General features: G+C 36.9%; 1 protein-coding gene across 4 annotated transcripts in view; it reads left to right on the forward strand.

Moving 5' to 3' along the window:
* Window positions 1-203: 203 nt before the first annotated feature.
* Window positions 204-14,344, forward strand: part of SIDT1 (SID1 transmembrane family member 1) — a 183,096-nt gene continuing 168,955 nt past the window's right edge. For 3 of the 4 annotated variants that reach the window (XM_056793482.1, XM_056793483.1, XM_056793484.1), the window contains exon 1: window positions 204-363. The gene's annotated coding sequence lies outside the window, so the exon portion shown is untranslated. The remainder of the gene's footprint in view (window positions 364-14,344) is intronic. The other variant, XM_056793485.1, reaches the window with a different exon arrangement.

Genomic DNA, 14,344 nt, shown 5'->3' on the forward strand with positions numbered 1-14,344 from the left:
TAACTGAGCAGTTTCAGGCTCTTCTAGTTTCTGCTATTTTTTTCTCCCTCTTACTTCCTCTCCTGCCCTGGGAAGTCTCCTTGCCTCCAAACCAAAAATCTCCCACAAAACCCAGAATTGTAGGCTTGTTGTTTTTTTGGAACCCCTTTAAAATGGGAGGTTGCCCACACAGGCAGTCTGAGTGGAGAGGAAGCTTGGACCATCTTGGGAACCGTAGGGCCCCTCCCCCCCCCAACAGGAACAGGCCAAGGAAATGGACCAGGGCCCAGGGCCACCAAAGGGAGCATCATTTAAGGGCTGTGTTGTGTCTGGCCATGGCTCACGTCCGTCCTCTGAACCCACAGTGTAAATGGACAAGTCAAGGTGTGTCTGGATCAGGTGGAGCTGAGCTAACTGACCTTGGCTGGAAGGGAGGGGGAGGGCACAGGCCTATGGGGAAGGTGGAGGATTCCATTTGACCACCCACCTCTGAAGCCAAGTGAGTGCAGCCAAGCCATGGAAATCCCAATCCCCCACCCCAGAGGAGGATTGGGAGGAGAAGAGGCAGGGAAATGTTTACCAAACTAGCTGTGGAGGAAGGTTAGGGGGTGGGAGCTTATCAGCCTCTACCTTCAGAAAGGGTAGAGGGAGCCTTCAAAGGGTCTCAGTAATGGCAGGTGAAATTAGGGTTTGTCTCAGAAATCTCCAGAATCGTTTTTGCACCTGGGCAGTCAAAACTGTAGCAGAAAGTAGATTTGCAGTCAGAGGCCCCCACTTAACCGTTCTTGTGACCTTGGATTCAAACTTTCTGAACTTAAATTTCCTTATCTGTCAAATGAGGAGCTTAAATGTGATAAATGCTAGGATCCTCCCATATGTATTTACTACTAGACTCTACGTACATTTACCACTAGAGGACTATTTTATTATGCAAAGCATATCTCTAGAAGTATCTGGAGGAAGCATTCAGGGATTTGGATCTCCAGAAATTTGGGAAGGGAGTAGATATTGTCTTTTTAACAAAATAATGCCTGACAAAGGAGTAAAGGACTCAGGAAGAGAGAATATTCTGGGTAATTTAAAGTTTTTGCACCAAACATTTTTGTTTTAAACTTTTAAAAAAATGTGATAAAAGATATCTCACAAATCCCTGCCCCAGTAAATAGAATATGCTTACCATAAATTTAAAAGTTTTCCTTGATTACCTGAAGTCATTCTGTGGGCATGAATTATTTTACTGTGTCATAGATATAGGTGAGGATGTGGCTATAAATAGTATGAGAAATAGGACTGAATGGTACCTAGCAGATATTCAGAGCTTGGGGAAAAAAAACAACTTGATATCAGTTTGCTTTTTTTTTTTTTCTCATAAAGGCTGCCTTGCTTTGTTTTACATGGTTGTCTTTCTACAGAATTAAGTCTTGATTAATAGATCAAAGCAGCCTCTGTTAGGCAGTTTTATCACCTTCTGTAATATTTTCCTTACGCTCCACACAATTTGGCAGATTTGGACAATAGCCTTGTGGGTTCATCTAGTCTAAAACTTGGCTAAAAAAAATCCCCTCCCTATCATATTGTTCCTTGAGCTTTAAGTTACCTTATCTAGAAGATGATGGAATTGAACTAGATGATCTCAAAGGACCCTTCCGGTCTTAAATCTAAAATCCTAAGATACTTTCCCTACCACCCTGCCATGCTCATCCAGATGCGACATAAAAACCTTCAGTAAAAACCCCACTATTTTCTGAGACAACTTACTCTACTTCTAGACAGCTCGAATTATTTGAAAGTTTTTGCTTAAATCTAGACTGAACTTTACTGTGATTTATATTTAGTGCTCCTCATTCTGTCCTATAGGACCAATCCGACCTTCTTCACCACCTGAGCCAAGCTCCCGTAGATAGACTTCTGCTTAGCAGTCTCCTTTTCAAAATGCAGTAGCTAGAACTGAAAACTGTACTCCATGTGTTCTCCTTTGACTTGCAGCATTATTCAAAACAATATCTGCTACTTAGTCTCTGTCAGTTTCAACTCATTCTATTTTACTTACATTTACTGTTTGATCAGATGTGAAGTAAATATACTATTCCATCCAAGTACTGTGTGCTATTATATCTTAGTCAGTTTTGAATCAAGAGCTATGTATTACTTACCAAAGGAAGACATTTCTGCAAATATAATATCAAGCACAATTATCTATACCTTTATTATTGCCCTTATAACGTTATTATATGATATCATATAATTATACAAATATATAATATAATATATAAATAATATACTATACTTACCCTTATTATCTATAATAACATTTTAGACATAGGTAATAATGTTTGCCTCCATGTTTCAACCAGATTGTAAATTGTATGTAGAGCTTAAGTATCAATTTTTCATGAAATCTCTTTGGTCTGAACATTTCTGAGTACTGCCCTAGATCATGCTTTGAATTAATTAGGTGATATTAGGCAGAAAGATGATAAAAAGTATTCAGAATAAACTCTACAATTTCCTCTAGGAAGGGAAAACCTTCAGAATTTTCAAAAAAGCCTGTGGTCCTGAAATGTCTATTTTTTTATAGGTCCAAACGTGTTGGAACCAAGGCTTTAAAAACTTGGCCATCTTTAAACCCTGTAGTAAAAGTTTCATCAATATTATATGACAGAGAATAAGATCTAGTATATTCACAAATGAGTTTGCTGGAAATGGCACAAAATTGTTCTATGATGAACAATTTGCTAAATTTTTTATTTTTGGTTTGCTGAATATTTTTCTTGCTATCTCTGGCTTTCTTATTGTATCTTACTTTGAAGGACTGAAAGAACCTTTTGGAAAATATATGTGACTGGAGTTTTCTTAGAAAGACTTCTGTCTTTTCATTTAGTACTGGGCCAAATATAGGAGCAATCTCTGATCTTTTCATTAAGCATTCTTCATATAAAATAAAATGTGAATACTGTACTTTCATAAAATATGCAGTAATTAGCAGCTGAATTTGATTTGGAGTCTACAAAACATTTGACCATTTATTCTTTTTTTCCCTTTTAAACATTATTTTATTTGGTCATTTTCAAACATTATTCATTGGAAACAAAGATCGTTTTCTTTTCCTCCCCCCCCAACCCCTCCCCTAGCAGACACGTGATTCCACTGGGTATCACATGTATCCTTGATTCGAACCCATTTCCATGCATTAGGGTGTTCATTTAGAATCTCTCCTCAGCCATATTCCCTCAACCCTTGTAGTCAAGCAGTTGCTTTTCCTCGGTGTTTTTACTCCCACAGTTTGTCCTCTGCTTGTGGATAGTGTTTTTTCTCCTAGATGTGTACAATGTTTTTCTGGTTCTACTTCTTTCATTCTGCATCACTTCCTGGAGCTTGTTCCAGTCCCCATGGAATTCCTCCACTTTATTATTCCTTTCAGCACAAAAGTATTCCATCACCAACATGTACCACAATTTGTTCAGCCAATCCCTCATTTTCCAAATTTTGGCCACCACAAAGAGCGCAGCTATGAATATTCTTGTACAAGTCTTTTTCTTTATTATCTCTTTGGGGTACAAGCCCAGCAGTGCTATGGCTGGATCACAGGGCAGACAGTCTTTTAGCGTCCTTTGGGCATAGTTCCAAATTGCCCTCCAGAATGGCTGGATCAATTCACAACTCCACCAGCAATGAATTAGTGTCCTGACTTTGCCACATCCCCTCCAGCATTCATTACTTTCCTTTGCTATCATGTTAGCCAATCTGCTAGGTGTGAGGTGATACCTCAGAGTTGTTTTGATTTGCATCTCTCACCATTTATTCTTTTTAAATCATGATGTTATATATTGAGAATGATTAGAATTTCATAGTTCCATTGACATTTTCTTATGCCTTTTTTAAAGTTATGAATACAAAGTTTTCTTTTAGAAATAGCCTCAACTTTATTTTTCCTTTATCTTTTCTTTTAATAACAAATTTCCACATAAGTTTTTCAAAGTTATATAATCCAAATTGTCTCTCTCCCTTCTTCCTTACCCCACCCCAGAACTGGCAAGCAAATCATTCTGGGTTATACATATATTTTCACACAAAACATATTTCCATATTATTCATTTTTATAAGTGAATAATCTTATAAAACCAAAACCCTAAAACATATACCCACATAAAATGTCCCTTTAGTTTCTAATTATTTGTCACCACAAAAAGAACAGTTATAAATATGTTTATACAAGCAGGTCCTTTCCAATTTTTAAAAATCTCTTTGGGATACAGGCCTAATGGTGGTATTACTGGATCAAAGGGAATGCATTCTTTTTTAGTCCTTTGGGCATAATTCCAAATTGCTCTCCAGAATGGTTAAATCAGTTCACAACTCTACCAGCAAAGCATATGTACCAATTTTGCCACATTCCCTTCAGCATCTATCTTTTTCCTTTACTGTCAGAATAGACAGTCTGATAGGTGTGAGGTGGTACTTCAGTGTCGTTTTAATTTGCATTTCTCTAATCAAGAGGGACTTAGAACATTTTTTTTCTTATGATTATTGATACCTTTGATTTCTTCATCCAAAAACTGCCTATTCATATCCTTTGACCACTTATCAATTAGGGAATGACTTGGACTTTTATAAATTTGACTTCACTTTTATATATTTGAGAAATGAGACCTCAATCAGAGAAATTTGTTATAAACATTGTTCCCCAGTTTTTGTTTCCCTTCTAATCTTGGTTGCATTGATTTTGTTTGTGTTATATTGTTTGTTTAAATTTAATACAATCAAAATTATTCATTTTACATCTTGTAATGTTTTCTATCTCTTGTTTGATCATAAAAACTTCCCTTCTCCAAAAATCTGACAGGTTAACTATTCTATGTTCTCCCAATTTACTTATACTATTTATATCTAAATCATATACCCATTTTGACCTTATGTTGGTATAGGGCAGTGATGGTTAACCTATGGCATAGGTGCCAAAGATGGCATGCAGAGTGCTCTCTACGGGCACATGTCTGCCTTCCACCCTGATCCCCCCACCCCCAGTTCTTTACTAGAAAGGCAGAGGTACTTGGGTGGAGCTGCTCCCCTCCCCCTCTCCACTGAACCTGATGACATTTTTTCACAGTCCCCAACCCTCTGCCCAGCATCCCAATGGGAGCACACAGGGAATAAGGTGGGTCACTCACAGGTGACAGAGCTGGAGGGGAGCAGTGTGCTTAGGCCACTCTCTTCCCCTTTCTACACTCACTGAGGACATTCACCCTCTCCTTCACCCAGTAGTCCAATGGAGTACTTCCTCCCTCCCCTGTGTGGGGTAAGGGGAGGGCATGGCACTCAGTCAGGGGAGTGGGGTGGGGATGGGGCCTGGCACTCCATCTCTAAAATATTCACCACCACTGGTATAATGTATGACATACTGACCTAAACCTAATTTTTGCCATATTGTTTTCCAATTTTCCCAGAATTTTTTTTTGGGGGGGGGGGTCAAATACTATGTTCTTATTCCAAAAGCTGGGATCTTTGAGTTTATCAAACACTTGATTGCTGAGGTCATTTACCCTTAATCTATTCCATTGATCCACCCTTCTATTTCTTAGCCAGTAACAGATTGTTTTAATGATTACTTCTTTGTACAGATTAAGATCTGGTACTGCTAGGCCACCAGCCTTCACAATTTTTTTTTATCAATTCCCTTGATATTCTTGACCTTTTATTCTTCCAGATGAATTTTGTTATTATTTTTTCCAGTTCTATAAAATAGTTTTTTGGTAGTTTGATTAGTAATAACACTGAATAAGTAAATTAATTTGGGTGGGATTGTCATTTTTATTATATTAGCTTGGCCTACCCATGAGTAATTAATGTTTTTTCAGTTGTTTAGAGCTAACTTTATTTGTGTGAAAAGTGCTTTGTGATTGTGTTCATATAATTCCTACATTTGTCTTGGGAAATAGATTCTCAAATATTTATAATGTCTAGTGTTATTTTAAATGGAATTTCTAACTTTTGCTGCTGAACTGTGTTGGAAATATATAAAAATGCTATTGATTTACGTGGTTTTATTTGTATTCTGAAACCTTGCTAAAGTTATTAATTATTTCAACTAGTTTTTAGTTGATTTTCTAGGATTTTCTAAGGATACCATTATATCATCCTTAAAGAGTGATGGTTTAGTTTCCTTATTGCCTACTTTAATTCCTTCAATTTTCTTTTCTTCTCTAATTGCTAAAGCTAGCACTTTTAGTACAATATTAAATAATAGTGGTAATAATTTTATTTTTATTTTTAAAATACTTATAATTCAATCCTCACTCTTTTAAACATTTGATTGATCTCTTTTATATTTACATCACAGTTATTTCTGAATATACCCTGCTCTTCCCTCTTAATCCTCAATGAGCCTTCCCTTGAAACAAAGAAAAACATATAGGCAGAGCAAATGACTGATAGCTTGTGCAAACTTCCACACCCATAGAATCCGTCCACCTTTCCACTGAAAGGAAGTTGTTGTGTTTCCTTCTCTCTTCTCTGGAGTCAGTACTGATCCTGGTGTTCAGCTTGATTCATGTAAGTCTCCCTCTATTTTTCTGAATGGGATATAGAGCAAGGCAAAAACACCATCCCTATTTTCAAGGAGTTCATGTTCTTTCAGAAAATATTTTAAATGGATTTTTATTGATATCTTTTGTTTTTTACATCTTCATAATTTTCTTCAGGATTCCTTCCCAGAGAGAATGTTACATAACAAAGAAAAAGAAAAAGTAGAAAAAATAAGTATAACTGATAGTTAAATTAAAAAAAAAATCCAAGAATATGTGCTGTGTGCAATACTTGTAGACCTTCCATCTCTGCAAAAGGGTAGTTTAACAGTGCCCTCTCGCATCTTTTCTTTCAAGCCATGATTGTTCTTTATACTTTTACAACATTCACATTTGATTTTGTGTATGTATAGTTCTTTTTATTTACCTTGTTATAGTTGTATATATATTTTTTGGCTCTACACCATACTGTATCAATCTATATTAATCTTCACATGCTTCTATGAATTAATCATCATTTCCTACAACACAATAATCTTCCATTGTATTTGTGTACTACAATTTATCCATCCCCACAATCAGTGGACATCTACAGTGTTTCCAACTCTTTCCTATCACAAAACATGCTGCTAATAAATATTTTGTTGTATATGGGGATTTTTTCCTATCAATGGCTTCCCAGTAGTGAAATCTCTAGGCCAAAGAGTATGGATATTTTAGTCATTTTATTTGCACAATTCCATATTGTCTTCTGAAATGGTTGTACCAATTCATAGGAACTCATGTTCTAATGGAAGAGATACATGCAAAAATTGTACATATACACGGCACACACATGTATGTACATATGTTTGTGTGTGTAATATTTAGAAGACAATTTCAGCAGGAAAGTCTCTCTATAGAAAATGGAATTTGAAATTTGACCTGAGTCTTGAAGGAAGCTTCACTAGCAGTCAGAAGTGGGAAGGGAGAGCATTCTGGACCTAGAGAGAGCCAGTACAAATGCACAATGGGATGGAGAGTCTCAATGAGAAAAGCAAGTAGGCCAGTATAGCTGGATCATAAAAGAACAGAACAGAGCAAAAAAGAAAGTTAAGGAAAAAGAAAAGATCTTTCCATCTACATTCTGAGTCCATCAGGCCTCTCTCAGGAGGTGGGAAGTATATTTCATCATGAGTCCTTTGGAACGATGGTTGGTCCCTGCATTGATCAGAGTTCCCAAGTCTTTCAGAGTTGATTCTATTTACAGTATTGTGGCTATTAATGTCAGATATTAACTGTATGACTTTCGGCATTCAAAGTATTCATCTCTCTAGGCCTCTGTGTACCTCCTAAAATGAGAGATTGGACTCAATGATCTTTAATATCTCTTCTGGCTCTAAAATCATATGATTTTTGTACAGTGAATGTCTGTCTCCATAGACTACTATGTTGTACTGATTGGCATACTTCCAACTTGGCACTACCTGACTATCATAATAGTGCTTGAAAACACTGAAGTGAGTAGGACTTCGCTTTTTCTTTTAACCAGAGGCTCCCCAAACTGCTTGATTCAATTGCTTGGCATGCCTTCAGCGTCGTACTTCATGTTCTTTTCCATTTCCCATTGTCACTTCTCATTGCTGTCAATGACTTTGTATCTCATTACTCCCACTGTTGTCTGTAATCCACTGCCATTTCTTCTGACCGCTGCCCTCTTTCTTTTTGTATCCTTTTCTTTTTAAAAATTTCTTATTTCCTCTGTCTTTTTTCTGTTTTCTCCTCTATATCTAGCAATGGTAGTCACAGCCAAGTAATAATATAATTTATTTTTATGTATTTATAGTTATAGATTTTTTTGGCCAACATCTCCTGATATGATAGAGCTATCAAGAGATGAGGGAAGTTTTCTCAAAATCTCTTTGGCTCATTTCACCACTGAGGGAAATTTTAGGAACATTAATATCTGGCTTAGGTCTCCCACAAAATCTTTGTAGCTAATCCTTGTCCCACCCAAGAAAGTCTAGAAATGTCATTATGCAGCTCGTTTTGTTTCCTCATTGAAGGATCCTCAGTTCCTGTGGAAGCACTAAGGAGAACACAATGTTTTATTTAAATAGGTAAAAAAAAAAAGCAAAATGGACTCTTAATTGAGCCCTTTCATTTCCTTTCTGGAGGTAGCAAGTAACCTGGGTTTAGAAGGGATGTCCCTCCTTTCCATAGGGCATATTCACATGCATGACCGAGTATTAACAAAGAGGAAGGTCAAGGTTACCTCTGGTGCTGATAATTTCCTGCTGTGACACTCCTTATTCCTCTTGGGAACCAATCATATGGTGAGTCATCTGGCTTTTCTACGTATTCTCAAAGTGAAGCTGAGTATCTCTGTCTTATTTAGGTTCTAAACCCATTTCTTCCCTTTTGTCAACACCCTTATTCTCATTCCTCTTTATCTCATTGAAGTGCCATTATTCTTGCCTTGGACTATTTTTGAGATTTAGACTCAGGATTTCACAAGATCATAAATTTAGAACTAGAATGGGCCTTCAAGGTCCTCACTTTTCAGACAGGGAAACTGAGGTCCAGAGGTTAAGTGACTTGCCCAAGGTTACAAAGAGAGTAAATGGCAGATTTAGGTTTCAGATCCAAGTCTTCTGATTGAACTCCCACATCCTTTCCATTTGGTTCTAGCTTCATAGTGTACGTGGTTGCCATTTGGACATGCAGGGTTCTCCTAGGTTGCTTTGTCTATCTTTTCTTCATTGATTTCACATAGTCTCTTCTATCCAGAACTAATCCCCTATGAATTCGTGTGGAGTTTTCTTATATGTTTGCTATGCATTGCTATATAGGTAACATTTTTCAAGGCACTTTCCATGCAATAACCAAGCATGATAGTTGGAACAAATGCTATTCTCACTTTACAAATAAATAAGTTTTTACTTGGAGAAGTTCAATGGTGTGCTCAGTCGCATGGTGACTGGGTCACATAGCTAGTAAGTAGTCTTCAACCCTAGGTCCAATACTGCCTCTCAGCCAGTGAGAAAGCTTCTTTTCTTCTAGTCACACAGACTAATCTCATCACATTTTTGGTCTTCTTTGTATCTTTAGTAATTCTGGCTATTTTAGACATAATTTATATTCAGAGGCTTTTTTGCATTTGCATTTGTTCCTGTTCTGGACTGGTGAGGGGGCTAAGTGACTGCCTGCCAAGTAAATGCTATATACTATTTTCAGTGTATTAAAGGACTTCATTCTTCATCCATTGGTTCCTACATGTTTAGCGTGCCCGAGTCTGTTCTATAGCAGCTTCATTTTATTATCTATTACATAGACTTTTTAATTTCTCATTTAATATTACATTCACTAGGACTTTGAATGTAGTCTTGCTTCATACTCTCCCTACCTCATCACTCCTTACCATGATTCCATAAAGGAAAAGATGGAGCTATCAATCACAAAAGAAACCGATTTCTTCTCTCCTAAGAGGAAAATGCTCCCTTCACCATCATAAGTGGTTGCCATGTAGTAAGTACTTAAAAATATTTAGCCAATTGAATAGACAGTTCTATATGCAGTCCCCTTTCAGTTGACTTTAATGGGGTAGAAGAGGAATAGGGAACAAAGTATGGATCCCCTTGTCTTGAGGTAGCCCTATCCATAAGGCTCCTGAAATGACTATGCCCCTCAAGCTTTGGGTGCCAAAAAGAACCACAAGATTGTTTCCAAATGACGGAGTGGCTGTGAATAGAGAAATCAGAGGTAAAAGTAGAAATGGCAGGTATAATAGCAGTTTCCCTTCTTGAGTCTGCACTTAACTAGTGATAAGCATTGTCAAGAGGAAACAGGGTCCTTTACAATCCTGACGATGAGACAGGCATGCTAGGAAGCAGAAGAAAGTCAGGATCAGAAATCCCAAGCAGTAAGAGTGGTGATCAAGGACAAATAGCCAGAGAAGGAATCAGTGTCCTAAGGACTCCGTTCCTCCCATTGACTGGACATTAACCTCCTAAGAAGCCATGAGCTGAACATCTTTAAAAAACACTGTCAACCATTCTGAAGAGCAATTTGAAACTATACCCAAAGGGCTATAAAACCATGCATAACCTTTGAGCCTGTGATCCCAAAAAGAGAATAAAAAAGGGGAAAGGACCTACTTGTAGCTGCTCTTTTTGTGGTAGCAAAGAATTGGAAATTGAGGGGATATCCATCAATTGGGGAATGGCTGAAAAAATTGTGGTACATGGAATATTATTGTGCTATAAGATATAAGCAAGATGATTTCAGAAAAAAAAACTGGAAAGATCTTCAGGAACTGATGGAGAGTGAAATAAGCAGAACTGGAAGAACATGGTATGCAATAATAGCAATACTGGATGATGATTATCTGTGAAAACTTGGGTCTTCTCAACAATGCAGTGATGTGGGACAGACCTGAAAGACTTATGATAGGGAATGCTGTCTACCTCTAGAGAAACAACTGTTGGAGTCACCTTCACATTAGTGTATCTTTGGTTTTAGTGGGGGGGTTTTGTTTATGTATGAATTTGTTCTTACAGCAATGACCAATATGGAAGTGTGTTTTGCATGATAATTTAAAAAATGGGGGGGAAATGCTGTTAGCTCCCAAGAGGGGTGACTCAGAGAGAGGTCTGAGCCTAAGCACTTGAACTGTATCCCTGGAACTCCTGTGTGTGGGAAGAGGGAATGAGGAAGGGGGTAAATCCATAGACTTGGTAAGAACTAATGACCCACATGGTAGCCATTTTATTATATTTGATCTAAAAAATTCTGCTTCTATAGTAATAAAGTCTATATGCAATGAATCTATGACTGCCTGATCAACTCCATTAAACTATGTTAGTGTGACTGAATGGAAGTACATAGATTAACAGGAAAAGAATTATCCATCTAGGCCTCACCCTTAGATCAAGGACACAGCCACTCACCAGAGAGGCAAAGCTAGGGATGAAAGTAGCTAGTTCTCTGGGGGCTATAGAGCTTGAGAGGTTTCCTGAGTGCCTTCTAGTGAATTGTATATAATAACTGAAAAAAATAGGTTTGGCCAGTGTCTTATTGTGGAACAAGTCTGGCAAGTGGCTAGCAGCACCATCTGGTGGTTAAATATTGTAGGGGAAAGAGATGGGCTAGACTGAGAGTCATAATATGCAAAATTTGGGAGGTGATAGTATTGTGTTTTATCATAGACAGATCACATCTGGAATATTGAGGTTAGCTCTGGATACCATATTTCAGGAAGGACATTGTCATGCTAGAATGAGTTTAGAGGAAGGCAAGTAGGCTAGTAAGTAATTTCAAAATCATGATACTGTGAAGATTACTGGAGGTAGAGGAATGACTGGGATAAGAGAGAGGGAATGTAATAATTGTCTCCAAATATTTGAAAAATTCATGTGTAAGAGAGATTAAATTTGTTCTGCTTGGCCCTATTGGGGAGACCTAAGAACAATGTTTAGAAGTTGAAGAGGCATAGATCAATCTGATTATCCAAAAATGAAATTGGGCTGCCTTGAAAGATAATGCATTTCTGCTTAATGAAGATCTTCACTTGAAAATTGGATAGCCACTTGTTGGGGATATGTAAGAAGGGATTCTTGGTAAAGTAGAGGATGAGACAAGATGACCTCTGAGCTCCCTTTCTACTCTGTGCTTCTTTGATTCTCTGGTATATTAAATCTAAGTCCTAATTGTTTCTATTTTGCTAGCTTAGTACGTTTAAAATCCACAAATTAGTTATTTCTGGGTGTATAAGACTTACATTGTATTGGAGGGGAGAAGTAATCTGAAGCCTAAAAGGAATAATTTTGGTCATGATGTATATTAGAAGAACATTAGATTGAAGTCAAAGGATCTGGATTCAAATCCCAATTTTGCTACTTGGTATTCCTGTAAACTTGGGCAAATCATCTTGTCTTCCTTAGGCTCTAGTTTCATTTATAAAATAAGGGGGTTAGACTAAATTATCTCTAAGGTCCTCTCCATTTCTAAATCTGTTCTGTAATTTCTGGAACATTTTTGCCCTAAACTCATGTGTGAAAGCCACTTTGTCTTTGGACATGCTGAAGATTTTTAAGAGGAAGAGAAGGAAAGAAATCTCTTCTTGCTGTCATCATGCTAACACTGTTCTGTTTCTGATGAGTATAGTCTTGATAAATATTTTCTGCTTCTTTTAAGTCATGAAAATCAGTATATACTTACTTGCCCTTTCTTTTCTTTCTTCCTTTCTTCCTTCCTTCCTTTCTTTCTTTCTTTCTTTCTTTCTTTCTTTCTTTCTTTCTTTCTTTCTTTCTTTCTTTCTTTCTTTCTTTCCTTTCCTTTTTCTTTTCTTTTCTTTTCTTTTCTTTAAACCTCTACTTTCTGTCTTAGAATCGAAGGCAAAAGAGTGGTATGGGCTAGGCAACTGGAATAAGACTTGTCTAAGGTTACACAAAAAAAGCACAGACTAATGGCCAGAAAGTTGTAGATGTTCTGCCTTCTTTTAGTTAATCGGCCTTACTTTTATTTAATATTTCATAAAGTTTTGGTGAAGGTGTGTATATACTATATATGTGTATATATATTTATACATATATCATATCATATCAACGGGTTACACAGATTCCCAAGAGGATATATACATTTTCTAGAGCTTGTTATAACAAAAAAAAGTTGAAAGAAATAAATAACAAGCATTTATTATGCATCTACTATGTGCCAGGAACTGTGCTGGGTGTTGAGGATTGGGTGGGGAGGGAGAGAAAGAAAGAAAAACAGAACCATTACCCTCAAGAACCTTTTGCTGGTGATGAAAATCTGTACATGTGAAAGTAAAGTCAAGATATATACAAAGTATATATATAAATACAAAGTAATTTCAGGATGGAGTATAATATATAAATATAAAGAACTAATTCCCAGTAAAGTAGTTAAATAGCAAATGAAAATAAGTGCTCTAAACACATTAGGGGAAAGAAAAAGGATATTGTATAAATAACCTAATCTCCTTCAAGCCACTGAGTTTAAGTGTGCATTTTATTTTGGTTCTGCTTTACTTCTCACAGTTAATTAGCAAAGGAAAAGTACTCTACCAGTATAATCATAAACATCTAACCCAATACTTTCAATATAATTACTGTCACATAGTCTGGAAAAAAACATTAGTTATATTGGATTACTTGCTGCAGATACTTCATGTTACTATTTTGACATACAATTAATCTTATTTTACAGAATAATTTTAATCAAGTCTCCTAACCTCTTAAGGCTCAAGACAACTGTCTAAACGTATAAGTTGCAAAAAAATACGCCAGCTTGGATTGGCATAGAGTGATTTTCCTTGCCATAGAGTTCTTTTTTTTTTTTACATGTCACACTGAATTTTATTTGATTTTTTAAAATTTTATTTGGTCAATTTCAAACATTATTCCTTGTTACAAAAATCATATTCTATGCCTCTCTCCCCTCCCCGCACCCTTCCCGTTGCTGATGCGCAATTCCACTGGTTATTACATGTGACCTTGATCAGAACCTATTTCCATTCTGTTGATTGCACTAGGATGTTCATTTAGTATCTATATCCCCAACCATATCCCCTCGACCCATGTGATCAAGCAGTTTTTCGTCTGTGTTTCTACTCCCACAGTTCTTTCTCTGAATGTGGATAGTGTTCTTTCTCGTAGACCCCTCCAAGTTGTTCATGATCATTGCATTGCCACTAATGGAGAAGTCCATTACATTCAATTGTACCACAATGTATCAGTCTCTGTGTATAATGTTCTCCTGGTTCTGCTCCTTTCGCTTCACCATAGAGTTCTAGTGAGATCACAAGTCAAGTTCCTATCCTAATGAATAGCTGGACTATGTAG

Source organism: Monodelphis domestica, chromosome 4 (genome assembly GCF_027887165.1).
Source record: "Monodelphis domestica isolate mMonDom1 chromosome 4, mMonDom1.pri, whole genome shotgun sequence".
Lineage (NCBI taxonomy): Eukaryota > Metazoa > Chordata > Mammalia > Didelphimorphia > Didelphidae > Monodelphis > Monodelphis domestica.